The sequence below is a fragment of the Armigeres subalbatus genome, chromosome 2, assembly GCF_024139115.2.
Source record: "Armigeres subalbatus isolate Guangzhou_Male chromosome 2, GZ_Asu_2, whole genome shotgun sequence".
Taxonomy (NCBI): domain Eukaryota; kingdom Metazoa; phylum Arthropoda; class Insecta; order Diptera; family Culicidae; genus Armigeres; species Armigeres subalbatus.
In genome coordinates, this window is record NC_085140.1 from 57,128,346 (window position 1) to 57,150,378 (window position 22,033).

At 35.4% G+C, this 22,033-nt stretch overlaps 1 non-coding gene across 1 annotated transcript; it reads left to right on the plus strand.

Annotated features, from left to right (window-relative positions):
• The first annotated feature begins 15,037 nt into the window (after positions 1-15,037).
• Trnal-cag (transfer RNA leucine (anticodon CAG)) lies at positions 15,038-15,120 on the plus strand. The gene has a single exon. It is a non-coding gene; the product is annotated as a tRNA-Leu (tRNA).
• The last annotated feature ends 6,913 nt before the right edge of the window (positions 15,121-22,033 follow it).

Here is a 22,033-nt window from a genome sequence, read left to right on the forward strand (position 1 = left end):
CAATGAAATGGCCAGTCAGTCAAGTTGACGAATGAGTGTCCAAAATTAGTTTTCTTCTTTCTGCTTTCAACTGTCACAACTTTTCAAATCACTTTAGTTACTTTAGTCTCATAGTTACTATTTTCATTGATGTTATATTTGATGATATTGTTTATCCAAGTATTCAACAATCAATTAAAAAACATACACAATACAGAAAAACGCACATAGAAACCTGCAAGTCGTTGAGTCATTTTCCAAGAATCATCGAAGCATAAATATACTTGCATTATTGAGAACTCATTACCAGGTTCGAAAACTATGTAACGTATCTTCCAACGAACGCCAAAATACATCTGCACACAGTCCGGAACACTAAACGGTAAATCTGTAAACACCATAGCTTCAGTAAAACTGAACGATCGCCAAATATTCAGTCCAAATCGCTCAAACTTTCCAACTCACGGCAACACACGGACCACACAACAAATGCGTCTACTTCGAACAGAGGCTGGCTGGCAAGCTGAATTGAACTCATTCTAGGCTCTGTACTAAGCGTTGTTAGCAATGAACGATCCGTGCTCAGTTTCCATTCTAATTAGGATACCTACTTCCCAAGCTGGACATTTCCAGTGAGAGCCCGCGTGCAAATTCCGTGCAGATTTGCATTGAGCCCCGTATCTCCATATATCGATCTGCATTTTCCCGGCATTCATGGCGGGAAAGATACTCCTGCCAAGATTCAAAACAATCCACTCATTTGAAAACCCAATCGTACTGCTCTCCAACTGCACTAATTTCCACTTGGTTGGCGGGATGTCGTTTAGCTGGATGCAATGTCAGTACTTATGTCACGATCCGTCGCGTCGCATTCTTTATGAGACATTCAAATGGAACGATTTAGTTAGAATACGTTAATTGACGGTTCTCGGTGTGCGCAAGCTGTAGAGGTAAATCAGCCTTTTCCGAGTTCAGACAGCGAGAAAGCTGACACAAGATTAGTTTGCAAATTGTGATTGAATTACCTACACAGATAGTCCAGTAGACGCAATTATTGCACCCTAATGTGCATATGCATTTTTGTACCCTCTAAATATGCGCAACTCGCAACTTCTTGGTGATTCAATTCGCATGGCTGTCATACTTTTGACAGGACGCTTGTGGACCACGTGGTTGACAACATTTTTTAATTTCAATATTCTGCTTCTAAATATTGTTGTACGGTTGGCGATGAAAAATGCATCCGATTCGACGTCTACGTGCCTCGATTGCATCCTGACGAGGGTAAAAGACCTTTGGTTTACATGCGATTGAGTAACAAACGCCGGGAGCGATAATCTGGATAGCTACGTGAGTTGATCTACTTCTACATAGGTCACATTGTCGGAGCAAAAAACTGTTGGGTTTTATAAAAACCTACTCAACTTATCAATCACACAACTGTGGGATTTATTTCTTAAAATCTAAATGTTTTTAATTAAATCTAATTTCAAGGGAAGCAAAACGCCTTTTGAGTATTCTCTCGAATTCATTGTGGTTGAGATGGACGTAAAATTTATGTCCGTGCCAAAATGCTGAGAGGTCGACGTGACAAACATGCTCATATCAATATTGATGTAATTCTTTTACATAATAATCTGAATTCCCAATAATTCAGTATTCTCCTAATAAGCATCAGATCATTTAGCTAAAAAGACAACCTGTTTACTTTGTTATGAACGTAATTTTATACTTCTTCGAGCTCGATGGGCAACGTTGTTGAACGTGTTTTCACAGACGTTATTTCTTTCATGGACATTTTTATGCATACTTGAAATAGCCTTCACATAGTCAATTTACAACAAAATTCGTTCAAGTTTGGAAGGACTCCAAAAATGACAAATTTCAATATTTAAGCATAGGATAGCAAAAAAATTAAAATTTCAATCAGTCAAGGGAGGGATTCAAATATGACGTTTATTACTTTTAGTGATTTTTGGACAACCCCCTCCTCACTCCTCTGTCAGCCTTTTTGGTATAACGAGTATAAGCACTGTCACAAAATCTTGGAACTCTTCTCCCCACAAACTGTGGACGTAATTTTTATTGACCCACAACTTATGGGAACCTACGGCTTTATTTTCTATCCGAGAAAAAGTGTGACCACTAACCAAACCGGAGTTAGAAAATGCCAACGGCGGTGACTGGGTTCGTGCCCATGCCCGCTGTTTAGTGTTTCTAAGTGTTTAGGGGTCTTCCCTTGATAATCCTGGGTAATTATGAATGCTGCTTCGTTTTATAAAAAGCTAAGACGAAAAAGTAGTGAGATTGGCGTAACTAACCCCGATGCCTAGGAGGGGAGGGGGGGTCTATATTCCCTTTATCTATTTTCTCTATTTTGAGCTTCTTTTCAATAATCCTCGAACATTTTACCACTTCATTAAGTTATCTTAGTAGTGATGTGATAAATCTGGTCCTACCACCTAAGGCGATTGCGGATCAAAAAAAAAATGAATAATAATAATAATAATATGCATCATTCCTTCAGGGATTCCGATGGGAATGTTTCTGGGATTCCGATAAGAATCTGATTTCGACGGGAATCCTTCAAGCATACCGAAGGGAACCTTCAGAGATGCTGAAGGCAATCCACCATCGATTCCAAGGAATGTTCAGGAATGTTCCAGGGATTCCAAATCCTCTCGGGATATCGACCAGGAATTCCGACGGAAATGTTTCAGGAATTTGAACGGGAATGTTCCAGGGATTTTGACGGGAATGTGCTATAGAATCCGACGGAAATATTCCAGGGATTCCTATGAGAATCTTCTAGAGATTCCAAATGGAATCCTCCAGGAATTCCGACGGGAATATTCCAGGAATTCAGACGAGAATGTTTAAGGAGTTCCAACGAGAATGTACCAGTGATTCTGTCGTAAATCATCCAGGAATTAGGCAATATTCCATGGATGTAGAAGCAACTTATCGAAGGATTCCGAAGTAAATCGTCGAGGGACTCCGAATTAATCCTTCAGGGATTCCGAAAAAAATCCTCCAGTGATTCCGAAGGGAATCCTCCAGGCAATGCTCCTGTTGAAGCAAATCATCGAAGGATTACGTAGCAAAACGTTAGAGTGATTCCGATCGCCGAGAGATTCCGAAGCAAAACATCGAGAGACTTCGAATTAAATATTCAAGGGATTCCGAAGAGCAAATCGTCGAAGTATTCTGAAAAAAATCGTCAAGAAATTCCGAAGAAAATCTCCAAAAGATTCCGAAACAAATCTTCAAACGACTCCGTAGGAGTTCCTAAGCAAATTAATAAGAGATTCTGAATTCTTCTGGATTCCGGTTAGACGTCTTCGATGCTTCTGAAAGGAATTCTTTAGAGATTCCAATGAGAATTCTTCTCGGATTCTGTTAGAAATTCCTCTTGGATTCTGATAAGAATCCTTCTCGAATGCTGATGGAATATTGTGGAAATCATCATGCTGCTAGGCAGTGTTGTCCTACACTCTGTGCAAAACAATCTGCTCTTTGATTTTACTCCATCGATTTTACAAACTTAACTAAGTAAGTGCAACTAATAGAAGGATATTTGAATTTTCTAAATTTCATGACAAACTGTCAAAAAAAGCACACAGAATCACAGGAGCGCGCGCACTGAAAATAAACGCGCGCGCGCTTCTGTGGCACTGGCGTGCATTTTTTCTATAGTTTGACATCACATTTAGAAATAAAATAAAATTCAAATATCCCTCTATCAGGGAATCAATTTTTCTTGGATGCGCATGCGAAACAAGCGACAAAAGCGAACCAACGACAAAGCTTTGTTTTTGTCGGAGATAATAATGACAAAGATCCGAAAAATTTTGTCAGCAACACAAAAGAGGACAATCTTGTTGCTAACTTTTCAACCCGTAATTTTGCATTATTTGTAGACCAAATTTCGGTTATATGCTATCATAGTTTCTGCTTTTTTGGAAATATGCGAGAATCGAACAATGATTACAAAATTAGCAACAAGCTCATTTGTTTTCCACTCATTTCATTATGATAGAGTGAATATGGGAGGTAACTCTTTTGTCTTCAAACTTCTCCAGTAATTCATTATGCTTTATGTTGAAAAAATGAAACAACTGCTAACTTACGTTTCAAATCCTTGGGGGCTATTTTGTTTCTAGGCAGGGCTAAGTCCCCCTAGCCCACATCTTTTGTTTTCAATCTTTTACAGTAATTCATTGCTAACTTACTTTTCAAATCCTATGAGGGGGCTATTTTTTTCCTAGGGAGGGCTAAGCCCCTACGCCAGACCACCCCACCCCCCAAACGCATTTGAAGATTACTTTGCATCTTTAGTTGCGGTAAGTGGCGAGGAAAACGAGAAGGGCAACTTTTTAACATATATGTCGATATAAACTAAATTTGAAACATTTTTTTTGTGCTTACTAAAATAATTATTTGATTGAGAGGTGCTGGAATAGCAAAGCCGCAATGGTGAAAATAATTCCGGTCGGGTTTTCTGTGCGCCTTTTTTTTCGCCTCCAGCATTTTTGTTATACAAAGAAAAAAGGACACGGAAGCTACAAATCGGTGAACTTCAATCCGCTGCTGACGAAGAGATCAAGATTTCCTGTGGAAGCTAACAGAGAAGCTTTTTGTTTTGTTATAATTTGCTATTCTTCTCTTCTTTATTCCTTATTTTACATTTCAATATTTCCAATCACGCTCCAAATCGTTTGATTTCTTTCCTTTTTCATTTTATATTTTTTCTTCAATGTGTGTTCTCTAAATCGACTAAGAGAGGATCTTATCATGAATCACCCACTTTGAACGCGATTGCAACGGCACACTAGAAGCTAACTCATTGAAATCAGTACAGCGAAAGGCATCTAGGGTCTGATTTCTCGAAATTAAACGCTTTGTAATCATGTCATCGTCTCGGAAATTACTGATGCGTCCTGTTCAAACCGGAGCTATTAAGATAATGGATAAAATGGAGAGCACGTTCCAAATCTTTGCTTTCTTTCTATCATTTCCTTATAAATTTTAAAATTGAAAATATAACACATCGTTTGTTACTATCGCCGCGGATATTGTGGGAGTCCCAGGTATCCGGTTCACGCTTTAGTTAGCAACGGTGGCTCTTCTCGACCTTCTACTCCCTGAGTAGTTAGTACGAATAAGGGCGTCCTAGTACATCCCGTTCCTTACACTTCCTGGAGCAACTTAACTTGCTTTTTTGTACAACCAAATCGGTTTAAATTGTGCTACTCGGGGAAGCTTTCTATTGGCGCCACGCAATTATGTGTGCACGATTTATTTCCTATGATGCGCATTTCCAATAACTAACAGCAACAAACCAAAAATCAAAATCTTGTTAGAAAATTCCACTTGGGTGCTACTGACGCCAACATCAGCCATTCAAGGATTTGAAAATGCCATCCATGCGAGTAATTTTTGCATCGTCTCCTAACGACGCGCGCTTGTGATTAATCTGATACCGACTGAAACAAGCGATTTAGTATTTGCACTATGAAGCAAATTTATCTCGGCTCAACCTTCTTTTCTATAAAATTGTGATCCCAGCATCGGCATCGGCGAAGCTGCTGCAGGAAATTTTATTTGAACTGATGGCGTGGGTCGTGTGGTTGTCGTCTTCAACATCGTCAACATTACTCAAGTAAAATTTTCTACAATGTTGACTGTTTTACTACGATGACGTATGTGGCGGTCGTAACAGCAGCGGTAAAGTACATTCCTGCAACGGTGGCGTCTGACGTACCATCGATTGGCAATCATCAGTGGAAGCAGCTCTCAAGCTAAAGTTTTCTTGCAAATCCAAGGCGCATTATTGGAAATTAATCTTTTTTTCAAGACCAGCATTCCATACAAAAGAGGTTTGGCCGAAACTTATTTTATGCAAAGAAAAATCATAATTTTTGCTGCTTAAAGAAAATTTCATGGCTGCTACTGACACCATTCATGCGAAAATATACAGCCACTTAGTTTGATAGATTGCCGCTGAAACGCCATAGATGGAGGAACTATCGTCATCGACACTGGGACCGCTGACAACTTCATTATTCTGTCTGCTCTCCGTGTCCGTTCACCGTGGATTCTAGAACAGAAATGACGCGCCAAACACGGGTCATTTTAGACTAAAATAAATACTCCCCCTAAACAATTAGAAAATTCCCATAAGAAAATAGAAAATTGCCAATAAAGAAATCAGGGTATGAGCAATAAATAAATATAAAATTTCCACAAATAAAACAAAATTTCCATAAACAGTTAAAAAATTTCCACAAAACAAAAATAAATAAGCACTTTTAAAAGCAAAAATTGCAATTATAAAAGAAGAATTTTCCATAGAAAAAATTAAATGTTCCACGAAAAAAAATACAAAATTCCCATAAATAAATCAATATCAGCAATAAAAAATACAAAATTTTCCACAAAATAAATAAGGTACACTGGGGGAAGTGGAAAAAGGGGGTAAGTGTAAAAATCGACTCGAAAAATTGGAATTGTACATACTTTACAGTTTTTACCACATCATAGCATCATGCAATGTTATACTTTGATGCTCACACTAATACTATGTTGAAATTTGTATAACAAATACACTAACACGGTTAACGCTTGAACTGTAATTTTAGGTTTCGCGAAAAATTGATATTTGCATTCATGAAATTAATTCTTATTTGCACCAATTGTTCTTTTTTCTAGTGAATTTATATCACAGGTGACCATTACAATACATTTAAACTAATCCCATTCAATTGGTAGTGGTTTGTACCAAGAAAGCACATAACTCAAAGGTTTTACACTTACCCCAGGTATCAAACACTGCGGGGGAAGTGGATAATGTTCTAATTACGCAGTTTTTTTCTTCCCTCCAGGGTTTATTTTGATAGCTGTGAATCTTGATATGTTCTTTCTTTGTTATCATTGTGATTCCAGTGGTGATTGGACTCATATAAATGAGAAATTGCCTGATTAATCCACCTATCGGTACTGATGCCTTTCACATATTTTCCATATGAAAAAAATATATAAGAAAGATAAAAATAGCACTGATAGGTAAATATATTGTATAATTCACATTAATTTGTATTCCTCCTAACAAGTTTCGCCGTTGAATGTATTTTTTTTGCGAACAAATCGGTTAAGGATAAGTGCTTAAGAATAGCTGATAATTTTGCACGTGCTTTGCGCACACACATACATACAAATACGCACATACAGACATCATCTCAATTCGTTAAACTAAGTTGATTAGTTGATAACCCGGTAAGTCCCTTTTTTCCTTTAAAATGTTCATCTTTGGGGTGAACATATAGACTTTACGTACACTTAATGTCCGAGAAGGCAAAACCAGCCTTCCCCTAGCTATTACGAGAATTCCTTGAGGATCTATTCAGTTAAGGTAATGAAATTATTCCACAAATGATACTCAGAGCAATTATGGTATTGATTTTAGTTATATGTAACTACTCATCACTATTGAAGGTCAAGGCAACATGGGTTTTCCACTTACCCCATCCCACTAGGGTAAGTGGAAAAACAGCTCCTAATTTTAAAATCTATTTCCATAAATTTCAAGCGACCAAAATGGTATGAATTACCGCACAGTTGGTGCAAAATTGACTGTTTTTGATAGCCCATTTTGATTGAACGCATTTAAATCATTTAAAATGGTTTTACACTAATTCAAACATGCACTATCGGTTTTTCCTTTTCCACTTCCCCCAGTGTACCTTATATTTTTTCCATAACAAAATAAAAATTTTCCACGAAATGATCAATAAAAAGCAATAAAAAAAAAAGAAAATTTCCATAAAGAAATATAAAAAAGCGATAAAACTGTGCTTTTTTCCATAGATGATCCCTTCTTCAAAAAAGCGTTTAAAGTTCATCAAAATTTTATCAATTTTATTGCTTTTTTGTATTTTTGATGGAAATTCTCTTATTTGTTATTGCGCTTTATTGATTATTTTGAGGAAAATTTTTATTTTTTTATGGAAAAAATATATTTATTTTGTTGAAAATTTTGTAATTGTTTATTGCTAATATTGATTTATTTATGGAAATTTTGTATTTTTTTCGTGGAACATTTTCATTTATTTATGGAAAATTCTTTTTTTATAATTGCTATTTTTGATTTCAAAAGTGCTTATTTATTTTTGTTTTGTGGAAAATTCTCAATAGTTTATGGAAATTTTGTTTTATTTGTGGAAATTTTATAATTATTTATTGCTCATACCCTGATTTTTTTATTGGCAATTTCCTAATTGTTTATGGAAAATTTCTAATTTTAAATGGAAATTTTATTTAGCTGCCGTCATTTTATGCCCAGAGAAAATAAAGTGGTGGGCTAAAAGGTCCTTAACTTGCATCATTCTGATGTCTGTGTTGGGAATGCATGAACAGAATTGGTTGGTACTGGATACACGCAAAAAAAGCGTTCCGGTTTCGTGAACCAGTAAAAATACACCGTGATTTAAGTCATGGATTCAGGTACACCAGTCACGTTGTCCAGAACGTCCCAGAAAACGTTAGAGTAGAGTGGGGCAAGAGTGCGTGTGGGGTAAGAGTACGTTTTCGATTTTTTGAAGTAATAAAAAAAAAAACTAGCAGCACTGCATCAGTTTGACAGGTATTCTGGCCAACTATTATTATGTGTAATTGTGAACGATTTGAATAAACAACAAGGGAGATATGGAGTTAGATAACTTTTTGGTCATTTTGCTAAAAATAATTGGGTTTCCGCAACTAGTATTTCATTACCATATAAACGTTCAATCACGTGAACATTATACCATTTCGATAACCTATTGTATAGAGTACTTTATTGTACAGAACACCAATCCGGTTGGTTTTCCAAGAAGTCAAAACCATTACTTGAATATTTTTTGGGACTGTGGGGTAAAAGTACGCAGGAACCGGTGGGGCAAGAGTACGCATATGAATCTTCAAGTTCTGACGTCAAACCCATATTTCCGGCCGAAATAAGACTTCTTCCAAAGCGTAAAGATTTACAACTAAGAAAAAAGGGACAGAATTCGAAATTATCACAAGTTTTTAGGATAAGTTGAAGTAATTCGGTGTTAGAAAGGACTTAGCGAACAAAGCACTGAAGCGAAATAATGAAATTGTATTAGGACTTGTTGTACACCTAAACATAGTACGAAAACACAATTTCATCAAAATGGTAATTTCATTTAATCAAAAGAAACATTCATAAATTACGCAACGTTTAGCTGGGAGGGGTTGCGAGATGTATGACGATCCATATAATTTTTAGAGGATTCATACAAGATAGGGGGGATGTGTGTAAGATGTGTAAGATAGGGGGGAGGGGTGATGAAATAGCCAAATTTTACGTTACGTGATTGGTGGACTTTCTTTAAGGAAAATTCCTTTGTATACGCCACGCGAAACCTGATATATATTTTTACCTCTAAAGTTTTTTGTATATACAAAAAAAAATTATTTTTCGTATGAAAGTGCTCATTTTTAGGACCCCCTCCCCCTTTAAGAGTCACATAATCTTTAAACATTCCCTAATATATACTCATTGAACATCTATTAAATGTTATTAACTCTTATTTGTGTTAATATATACTTAAAGCACATGTGTTAATATATACTTAAAGCACATTAAAGCACATAAATGCGTACTCTTACCCCACCGGTGGTGGGGTAAGAGTGCGTTTTTCATTTGTCTTGCAATAAGGGTTCTACTAAAACGGATCTCAACTATTTCAATATTTTTTCCACTGGGTAACATAAAGGAAGAGTATATGAATCATCGACACTGATTTGATATGCAGAAGCTTGCTTCATAAGGGCCACATGATCGATTGAAAACTAAGTGCGTACTCTTGCCCCACTCTACTCTACTGTTGTTCCCGAAACCGTGACTAAAAATATACCGTTGCTGGCTTCTCATTTAAAACCCAGTGCCTTCGGGCAAGACGTTGTCCAACGTCAAAAGACATAATTCATTCATAGGAAGCATGTATTATCTGGGTATAAAGCAATGATAGTTGTTATCCCTCTATCGAAATCATTGTTTTCCCAGTGAAAAGCAATGATTAGTGTATTTCCTTCTGGATGGTAGATGTAATTCCTTCTCCAGAGGTAGACATTTACTCGGAATAAGACAACGGTGGATGTAATTCTTTAAAAGTAGGTGTTTTCTTCTTTTAAAATAGGCGTTTGCCCGGAATAAGGCAAAAGTCAATGTCCTTAATGATGCTTGTTATACCTTCTTCGGTAGTAGTACTGTCGTTGAGTTTGTCCGTATTTCCGAAAAATCCTTACCATCAGTCTATATTTATCAGAATATATCATCAATCTACTTTATCTTTTTGTAAAAGCCTGTCTCTTTCTCGATTTCAAATGATGTCAAATGGCGTTATACCAAGGACTCAGACCTCCCTGAAAATGACATTTTTCCGGAAATAACAGGAGGAAACCACTCTTTCATAGAAATACATTGATTAGACGGAGTCAATGTTTTCCAAAGTGAAGTCTGCCTTCTTTTGATCAAATGATGCAGCATAGATAACAAATCACTGTGGATATTTCGTCTTATCATTTTCCGACGGTAAATATAATCCGCGAATCAAACTGGCAATTCCGTGCAAGGCACATACAGCTAGTAAATCTATAACTTATTCTAATCCTTAACCAAAACTTTCCTTAAAAATTGCAACGATCCAGCCTTGGGCTGAAAGTCTCGCTAATAAAGATATAAAAAAACCTTAAAAACATTTATCTTAAAGATCATTTTGCAGTACAAGGCTTTCATAAACAAAAAATCAGATTTTTTGTAGCAAATGTGGAGTTGCTATACAAGGATTTATCTCCTGTTACAAACAGGATCGTCTTACCATTGCACAAGTTAACATTTAACTAGGCTTAGAGCATTGGTAGCATAGTTTTACCTATCACCTAATTATAGTTAATACATATCAGTTCCGTGAAACCTGCCAGCTCTCGAATCAACACGTGGCGGAAACGGAAATGGTAACAATTTCTCTCAAAACCCGGAACATTCATTCATCATGCTGTGTGATAAGGAAAATCCAGGCTCCAAACCGAAATAGGGAACCATCGGAGTACGTATGTTCATGTTCAGTTCACGCATTACAGAGTGACGTAGAGTGTAGAGCAAGTTCAATAGAAGTTCATAGAATTACAAGTTGATGTTGTATGTTTGCTTCTGATATCAAGCTTTTATGAATTTCAGTTTGTTTCAGTATATTTTTGCCTTTTTTTGTATATAAGTTAGAAACATCGCATACTCTGAAAGAAAATTATTAAGCTTAAGTTGATCGCATACTCTTTTGTCCATCATCTCGCTGGTCATTGAACTTTCAAAAATCTGTTAACTCATGCTCTATTGTCCAATTACTACCTCATCGCGAAACCAAGGATGTGCCCCGCTTTGTGATTGAGTTGCCTTTCTTTCAATCAACGTTGTCAAATGCCAACAGCAGAAGAAATAATTTCAGAAATGTTCGCAAAACCCCCGATCTCAAGGTCGCGTATGCATTGCAGGTGTGGCATGGATGCTTTTCCTTTTCCTCGACACAGTAGCTCCAATGGCGGACGGTGGTATTTCATTCGCTCAACGTTTTGCGAGGCGCATCCAATTCAAAACATCAACAAAGCTATGGAACTATCGTTAACCCGCTTGCCAGCGTGAAATGGATAATTGGCCTGCCGCGTGAGTTATTATGCAAGAATTTCAACATGGTGTAAAACCGATGAAACAATTTAGGCTTACCAAAATATATGTTTCAAAAAACATTCTATTTCCTCTTCCAAACTTAGACGTACATGTTCACGATAGAATTAGAGGCGAAAGTATAGAATTGATAGTTCCGTTAGGACACGGCAGGCATGAAGAATGTTTTTTTATAGAAGTCGATTTGAAAGCGAGCGGAGGGCAATATTTGTGATGGCACATATCGCACGACCTTCCTTCTGCTAAGCTCCGCAAGCTCCCGTATGAGCTTGGCAGAAGGAAGGTCGTGCGATATGTGCCATCACAAATATTGCCCTCCTCCGCTCGTTTTCAAATCGACTTCTATAAAAAACATTCTTCATGTCTGCCGTTTCTAAAAGGAACTATCAATTCTATACTTTAGCCTCTAATTCAATTATGAACATGTAAATCGTTTAATCATTGTAAATCGTTTAACTTCACGTAGAAGTAACACACTCAAAACATTAATTAATTCTATTTCCGATATTAATGAGTTTTATCACGAAAGAAATATTCGCTAACAATCCAATACAGCATTTCGTTTAATTTGAGATTATTTCTTATGTCTAGGTGGTCTAGTGACTATCTTTTCTGCTTTATAAGTAGGAAGTCGTGGGTTTAATCCCATTTCTACTTTGTGGCTAAATATGTGTTCTATCTATTTATCTAATTGATTCACGTTCTACCAAACCGTCTGACAAATTTCAAATCATACTGGGCATCTATACAGAGTTGCCTGTATCTAACTAACAGGTTAACTAACCATCCTTCCAATCGCAAGATCGTGACCAGGACAAATTTTGATTGTTGTAGAATTCCGGACTGAAGCTATGAACTGATTAATAAAACATGATATGGACCTGATTGATATAATAGATAAAATAACTAGCAACAATATCATAAATTTGCACCGAAATATCATTCATATATCAATATATGTTATGGATGAAAACAAACAAATAATACGAGATATTTATAACTTATTACAAACAGCATAAAATGTCATTCTCATAAATTTTCAGTGCAAAATATTGATATTATCTTTTGATCTTTTATCTCGTATATCAAACAATTTGGTCGTATAAAGCTATTTTCGTCTGCTCGGGATGGCTTGCATTCATATAAAAGTTAGTGAATATGGAGCCCCAAATCATTTTCAATTTTGAAGACCAGAATGACAGACATTCATAAATAAACATTAGATCTATTTGAGAAAGAAAAAGAAATATTTTTCAGTTGAGCGTGTAAGCCCATTGCACTAGTTTAAATTATTAAGATCCCTAACCAAACATTCAATCAAATGTCTCTTCAACTACGTTAATATTGTATTCCATGTTCTATTATGTTTTGATAAAGCTTTTTTTTATTTATATTTTTGATAAAGCTTATTTTTTATTTATATATATTATATTTATCGTTATTTTCAAATTAGTTTCTTAGAAGACGCTAATAGATTTTTCCCTAATGGTGGTACCGATCTCCAGTTATGAAACCTATATAAGGCCTTCGATTCGGAACCGATAAGACAAAAGCCTATCTCGAGCGGAAACGCCAACGAGAGCTTCCGACCCTGGCGAAGTCCGAAGCCACTGTGTCGTAAACAACGAGAGCAAAGTAAACTTAACCCAATTTTTTGAATACCTCAGACGCCACTTGATGGAGTATTCACTATCGAAGAGTAAGTAAACAGGTAGCAGCAGTTCGATGCGGTAAGCCCGCACACCCACGAAGATTTCACACGCATAGTTGGGCGATAAAGAGATAGTGAGTTCCCTTTTCCAGGTTATCAAGTAATGAAAAAGGGGGACGATACACACACAACCCGTGGCATCAACGTTCCGGAGAGTATGTTTACTGCCACACAATACAGGAAGTCCTACTTCGAAAGACGAAGGGCAGCGGTAGTGCGATAAAATTTGGAATTCCAAAACGTGTGATGTTATTTACGATGACGACACACTTGAAGCGTATTTTTCCATTGTTGCTGTTGAAGGCGGTGCTTCCCAAAAATGCGACAAACAATCAAGTGTCGACAGTTGTAATGCCACTATATGAATTGGAAATTGGGCAAATTGCTGAGATAAGAATGCAATAAGCTTCCGGGTGAGTAAGACTTACAATGAGAAGGTTCCTTGGAAAGTAGATAAGATTGGTTGGTTAGATCCCATTGAGGAACCATGCGAACTTCCGGGACAAATCCCGAGAATCCATGACAACTTCCAAATAATTGTTGGATAGTTACTGCAAAAACTCAGGATCTCAGAAACTTTTACATTGCTTTGATCACCCTGCAGAATAAGTAGCAAAGTTGGAGTACTAAAGTCTAACTTTCTTAGAAACTCTGAAAGCTGCTTCTAGGCATAGATGTTGTAGGCTAGGGGCAGCATCAACATGACATGAAATGAACGGCAAATGAAGCAATCTACATTCAGAGGAAAAACCTCTGGACATTGACAATTTTCTATCTTCTGAATAGAATGTTCCAGAGTAAATTCAACGATGTGACAACTGGGAAATATAAATGCTTTTGACCTACATTGCTTCCGGAAAATCCATCAATATTCTTCCGCAAACAACACTTCAGAATACGACCCTGTCAACCAATAACGCATTCATAACGCCAGACAGTTCGTTTATAATAATTCCAGAAGTAGACCGAACCTTGACTTAGATTCCGGCGCGAGTGTGTAGCGTAGCTAATGCCGCTTATCTCTCCGGTGTATACTCGACGACACTGGAACAGGCGAGTAAACGGTGTAACGACGATACGCACAGCGCTCACGCATGTGCAGCGAAAGGGAAACTCAAGTCAACTGCTAACTAATAAACCTACCCAGACTTAAGTACTGATAACTGATAAAAATGCACTGCGCGATTTGATGAGCCCGCTACCAAACAACCTCGAGCTGTCTCTAGCGCTGGCTGTGAGGAAATATCACAAACTTCCATCCCAACCAACGAACGGCAAGAACAGACACGACACGGGGCGAACGAGTGGGTCAGCCAGTGTTTGATTGCATTTTCCCACCGGTTGGTCATAAATAGCTGCTTCAATTATGTGTGCCTCCTAACAGCAGCGGCTTAATTGTGATAAACAGCCACTCTCTCAATCTAGCAGCTTACGGCGACGACGACGACGACTAGGTACGTCCGACCCGCGGTGATTGACGAGCGTGCGCAATGGTGATTAGGCGGAGCAGGTCTCTAACGGCGGAAAATAAACGCGTCAAAAATGCTTAATCTAAACGAATATTCAGCGACACATCGCGAGTTGCCGCTCCGGCTAGTACGCAAGTCAGGATGGCCGAGCGGTCTAAGGCGCTACGTTCAGGTCGTAGTCTTCTCTGAAGGCGTGGGTTCGAATCCCACTTCTGACAGCGAATCTTTTTGACATGCAATCAAATCTGAAAAGACTTCACCTCGATTAAGTCTTACACATATTTGAATTATAAGTAGGACAAATTAATCAAGAGTAGTGAAATAAATTCACAATATGTGGGAATCTTTTATTAAATGAGCTTCACACTTTTGAAGTGTTATTATAATGCAAATATATAGTTAGTAGTTTGATTCAAATGTTATTATAAAAATAATTAAACGTGTTGTAAATCAGTATCAGGCTATGATATTTGAGCGTAACGTTATAAGAAACAATTCCAATTTTTTCAATGGTTAGGAAGCATGTTTACAAATAGAAAGGCAGTGAATTTAATCCATTTAACAAATTTTCAACAACAATCTTTATTTAGGTAACTGAATAGCGAAAAACAAGTTGTTGTTATACGCGATCAAGGAAAGGTTCATCAAAACAAAAGCAACAAAAAGTTTGTATTCGCGATGCTCATGTGTTGCATTTGGAGTTCTCGACCTCTAAAATCTAAAACTGGCGTGTTTTGTAAGATTGGGAAAATTCAGAGATTATTTGGTCACAAAGTAGGAAGGGGATCATCGCTTCAACAGCGTTGAAGTCACTTGCATGTTTGCATGATTGCATGGTTTTTGGAAAATTGAATGAATTTCCGTTGAAAAATCAAATAAATTTCCTTTGGAAATTCGAATAAATTTCCTTTGGAAATTCGAATGAATTTCTTTTGGAAAATCGAATAAATTTCCTTTGGAAATTCGAATGAAATTCCGTTGGAAATTCGAATTAATTTCCGTTGGAAATTCGAATGAACTTCCGTAGGAAATTCGAATGAATTTCCGTTAGAAATACGAATGAATTCCCGTTGGAAACTCGAATGAATTTCCGTTGGAAACTCGAATGAATTTCCGTTGGAAAATCGAATGAATTTCCGTTGGAAATTCGAATGAACTTCCGTTGGAAATTGAATGAACTTCCGTTGGAAATTAAAATGAATTTCCGTTGAAAATTGAATGAATTTTCGTTGGAAATTGAATGAATTTCAGTTGGAAATTGAATGAACTTCCTTTGGAAATTGAATGAATTTCCTTTGGAAATTGAATGAATTTCCTTTGAAATTGGAATAAATTTCCTTTAGAAATTCGAATTAATTTCCTTTGAGAATTGAGATGAATTTCCATTGAAATTCGAAAAATTTCCGTTGGAAATTTGAATGATTTTCCGTTGAAATTCGAATGAATTTCCATTGGAAATTGAATGAATTTCCGTTGGAAATTTGAATGAATTTCCGTTAGAAACACGAATAAAATTCCGTTGGAAATTCGAATGAATTTCTGTTGGAAATTCGAATGAATTTCCGTTTGAAATTCGAATGAAATGTTTGGAAATTCGAATGAATTTCTTTTGGAAATTCGAATGATTTACCTTTGGAAATTCGAATGAATTTCCTTTGTAAATTCGAATGAATGTCATTTCGAAATTCGAATAAATTTCCTTTGGAAATTTGAATTATTTTCCGTTGGAAATTCGAAAGAATTTCTGTTGGAAATTCGAATGAATTTCCGTTGGAAATTGAATGAATTTCCGTTGAAATTGAATGAATTTCCGTTGAAATTCGAATGAATTTCCGTTGAAATTGAAATGAATTTCCGTTGAAATTCAGAATGAATTTCCGTTGAAATTGAATGAATTTCCATTGAAATTCGAATGAATTTCTGTTGAAATTGAATGAATTTCCGTTGGAAATTGAAATGAATTTCCGTTGAAATTGAATGAATTTCCGTTGAAATTGAATGAATTTCCGTTGGAAATTCGAATGAATTACCGTTGGAAATTCGAATGAATTTCCGTTGGAAATTCGAATGAATTTCTGTTGGAAATTCGAATGAATTTCCGTTGTGAATTCGAATGAATTTCCGTTAGAAATTCAAAAGAATTTCCGTTGAAAATTCGAATGAATTTCCGTTGAAAATTCGAATGAATTTACGTTGGAAATTCGAATGAATTTCCGTTGGAAATTCGAATGAAATTCCGTTGGAAATTCGAATGAATTTCCGTTGGAAAATCGAATGAATTTCCGTTGGAAAATCGAATGAATTTCCGTTGGAAATTTGAAAGAATTTCCGTTGGATATTCGAATGAATTTCCGTTGGAAATTTGATTGAATTTCCGTTGGAAATTCGAATGAATTTCCGTAGGAAATTCTAATGAATTTCCGTTAGGAATTCGAATGAATTTCCGTTGGAAATTCGAATGAATTTACGTTGGAAATTCGAATGAATTTCCGTTGGAAATTCGAATGAATTACCTTTGGAAATTCGAATGAATTTCCGTTGGAAATTCGAATGAATTTCCGTTGGAAATTCGAATGAATTTGCTTTGGAAATTTGAATGAATTTCCGTTGGAAATTCGAATGAATTTCCGTTGGAAATTCGAATGAATTTCCGTTGGAAATTCAAATGAATTTCCGTTGGAAAATCGAATGAATTTCCGTTGGAAATTCGAATGAATTTCCGTTGGAAATTCGAATGAATTTTCGTTCGAAATTCGAATGAATTTCCATTGGAAATTCGAATGAATTTCTTTTGGAAATTCGAATGAATTTCTTTTGGAAATTCGAATGAATTTCTTTTGGAAATTCGAATGAATTTCTTTTGGAAATTCGAATGAATTTCCGTTGGAAATTCGAATGAATTTCCTTTGAATTCGAATGAATTTCCGTTGGAAATTGAATGAATTTCCGTTGAAATTGAATGAATTTCCGTTGAAATTGAATGAATTTCCGTTGGAAATTCGAATGAATTTCCGTTGGAAATTCGAATGAATTTCCGTTGGAAATTCGAATGAATTTCCGTTGGAAATTCGAATGAATTTCCGTTGCAAATTCGAATGAATTTCCGTTGGAAATTCGAATGAATTTCCGTTGGGAATTCGAATGAATTTCCTTTAGAAATTCAAAAGAATTTCCGTTGAAAATTCGAATGAATTTCCGTTGGAAATTCGAATAAATTTCCGTTGGAAATTCGAATGAATTTCCGTTGGAAATTCAAATGAAATTCCGTTGGAAATTCGAATGAATTTCTGTTGGAAATTCGAATGAATTTCCGTTGGAAATTCGAATGAATTTCCGTTGGAAATTTGAAAGAATTTCCGTTGGATATTCGAATGAATTTCCGTTGAAGCTTCAAATGAATTTCCGTTGAAAATTCGAATGAATTTCCGTTAGGAATTCGAATGAATTTCCGTTGGAAATTCGAATAAATTTACGTTGGAAATTCGAATGAATTTCCGTTGGAAATTCGAATGAATTTCCGTTGGAAATTCGAATGAATTACCTTTGGAAATTCGAATGAATTTCCGTTGAAAATTCGAATGAATTTGCTTTGGAAATTTGAATGAATTTCCGTTGGAAATTCGAATGAATTTCCGTTGGAAATTCAAATGAATTTCCGTTGGAAAATCGAATGAATTTCCGTTGGAAATTCGAATGAATTTCCGTTGGAAATTCGAATGAATTTCCGTTGCAAATTCGAATGAATTCCCGTTGGAAATTCGAATGATATTCCGTTGGAAATTCGAATGAATTTCCGTTGAAAATTCGAATAAATTTCCGTTGTGAATTCGAATGAATTTCCGTTGGAAATTCAAATGAAATTCCGTTGGAAATTCGAATGAATTTCTGTTGGAAATTCGAATGAATTTCCGTTGGAAATTCGAATGAATTTCCGTTGGAAATTTGAAAGAATTTCCGTTGGATATTCGAATGAATTTCCGTTGAAACTTCAAATGAATTTCCGTTGAAAATTCGAATGAATTTCCGTTGAAAATTCGAATGAATTTCCGTTGAAAATTCAAATGAATTTCCGTTAGAAATACGAATGAATTTCCATTGAAAATTCGAATGAATTTCCGTTGGAAATTCGAATGAATTTCCGTTGGAAATTCGAATGAATTTCCGTTGGAAATTCGAATGAATTTCCGTTGGAAATTCGAATGAATTTCCGTTGGAAATTCGAATGAATTTCCGTTGGAAATTCGAATGAATTTCCGTTGAAATTGAATGAATTTCCGTTGAAATTGAATGAATTTCCGTTGAAATTGAATGAATTTCCGTTGAATTGAATGAATTTCCGTTGAAATTGAATGAATTTCCGTTGGAAATTCGAATGAATTTCCGTTGAAATTGAATGAATTTCCGTTGAAATTGAATGAATTTCCGTTGAAATTGAATGAATTTCCGTTGGAAATTCGAATGAATTTACGTTGGAAATTCGAATGAATTTACGTTGGAAATTCGAATGAATTTCCGTTGGAAATTCGAATGAATTTCCGTTGGAGCTTCGAATGAATTTCCGTTGGAAATTCGAACGAATTTGCTTTTGAAATTTGAACAAATTTCCGTTGGAAATTCGAATGAATTTCCGTTGGAAATTCGAATGAATTTCCGTTCGAAATTCGAATGAATTTCCGTTGAAAATTCGAATGAATTTCCGTTGGAAATTCGAATGAATTTTCGTTGGAAATTTGAATGAATTTCCGTTGGAAATTCTAATGAATTTCCGTTGGAGCTTCGATTGAATTTCTGTTGGAAATTCGAACGAATTTGCTTTGGAAATTCGAAAGAATTTGCTTTGGAAATTTGAATAAATTTCCGTTGGAAATTCGAACGAATTTCCGTTGGAAATTCGAATGAATTTCCGTTAGAAATTCGAAAGATTTTTCGTTGAATTGAATGAATTTCCGTTGAAATTTAATAAATTTCCGTTGAAATTCTAATGAATTTCCGTTGAAATTGAATGAATTTCCGTTGAAATTGAATGAATTTCCGTTGAAATTGAATGAATTTCCGTTGAAATTGAATGAATTTCCGTTGGAAATACAAATGAGTTTCCGTTGGAAATTCAAATGAATTTCCGTTGGAAATTGAATGAATTTCCGTTGAAATCGAATGAATTTCCATTGGAAATTCAAACGAATTTCCGTTGGAAATTTAAATGAATTTCCGTTGGAAATCCGAATGAATTTTCGATGAAAATTCGAATGAATTTTATTTGGAATTTCGAATAAAATTCTTTTGGAAATTCAAATGAATTTTCTTTGGGATTTTGAATAAATTTCTTCTGGAAATTCAAATGAATTTCCTTTGGAAATTCGAATGAATTACCTTTGGAAATTGAATGAATAACTTTGGAAATTCGAATGAATTTCCTTTGTAAATTCGAATGAATGTCCTTTCGAAATTCGAATGAATTTCCTTTGGAAATTTGAATGAATTTCCTTTGGAAATTCGAATGAGTTTCCGTTGGAAATTCGAATGAATTTACGTTGAAAATTCGAATGAATTTCCGTTGAAGATTCGAATGAGTATCATTTGGAATTTCGAATGAATTTCCTTTGGAATTTCGAATGAATTTCCTTTGGAAATTCGAATGAATTTCCTTTGTAAATTCGAATGAATGTCCTTTCGAAATTCGAATGAATGTCCTTTGGAAATTTGAATGAATTTCCTTTGGAATTCGAATGAATTTCCGTTGGAATTGAATGAATTTCCGTTGAAATTGAATGAATTTCCTTTGGAAATTGAATGAATGTCCTTTGGAATTTCGAATGGATTTCTTTGAATTCAAATGAATTTCCTTTGAATTCTAATGAATTTCCTTTGGAAATTCGAATGAATTTCCTTTGGAAATTCGAATGAATTTCCTTTGGAAATTCGAATGAATTTCCTTTGGAAATTCGAATGACGGAAGTTGGAAACTCGAATGAAGTTCCGTTGGAAATTCGAATGGATTTCCGTTGTAAATTCGAATGAATTTCCAATGAAAGTTCAAATGAATTTTCGTTGAAAATTCAAATGAATTTCAGTTCGAATGAGTTTCCGTTGAAAATTCGAATGAATTTCACTTGGGAATTCGAATGAATTTCCTTTGGAAATTCGAATGAATTTCCTTTGGAAATCCGAATGAATTTCCTTTGAAATCCGAATAAATTTCCTTAGGAAATCCGAATGAATATCCTTAGGAAATCCGAATGAATTTACATTAAAATCCGAATGAATTTCCGTTGGAAACTCGAATGAATTTCCGTTGAAAATTCCAATTAATTTCCGTTGAAAATTCAAATGAATTTCCATTGGAAATTCGAATGAATTTCCGTTGGAAATTCGAATGAATTTCAGTTCGAATGAGTTTCCGTTGAAAATTCGAATGAATTGCACTTTGGAATTCGAACGAATTTCCTTTGGAAATTCAAATGAATTTCCTTTGGAAATCCGAATGAATATCCTCTGGAAATCCGAATAAATTTTCTAGGAAATCCGAATGAATATCCTTAGGAAATCCGAATGAATTTCCATTAAAATCCGAATGAATTTCCGTTGAAAATGTAATGGATGAATTCCCGTGGAAGATTGGATGAATTTCCGTTGGAAATTCGGATAAATTTTCGATGGAAATACGGATGAATTTCCATTGAAAATTCGAATGAATCTTAAATTGGAAATTTGAATAAATTTGCGTTGAAAAATCGAATGAATTTCCGTTAGAAATTCGAATGAATTTATTTTGGAAATTCGAAAGATTTTCTGTTGGAAATTTGAATGAATTCAATTTGCGTTGAAAATTTGGACGAATTTTCGTTGGAAACTCGGATGACTTCTCGTTGAAAATTCGGATGGATTTCCGTTGAAAGTTCAGATGAATTTCCATTGAATTGAATTCGATGAAAATGAAATTGAAAAAAATGATATTGGGATGATAAAAATTATTAAAGTCAGTGATTACTGGCTACTCAATCTCAATCTAATTTTTTATTTCCAAATTGCTGATTTATTCATTTCTGGTAACATTCAAGTAGTTTTTATGTAAGTAAAACAATTTCAGAATCACAAAACATCTCATTTCCAATGAAGCATTTCTGGTTTTTA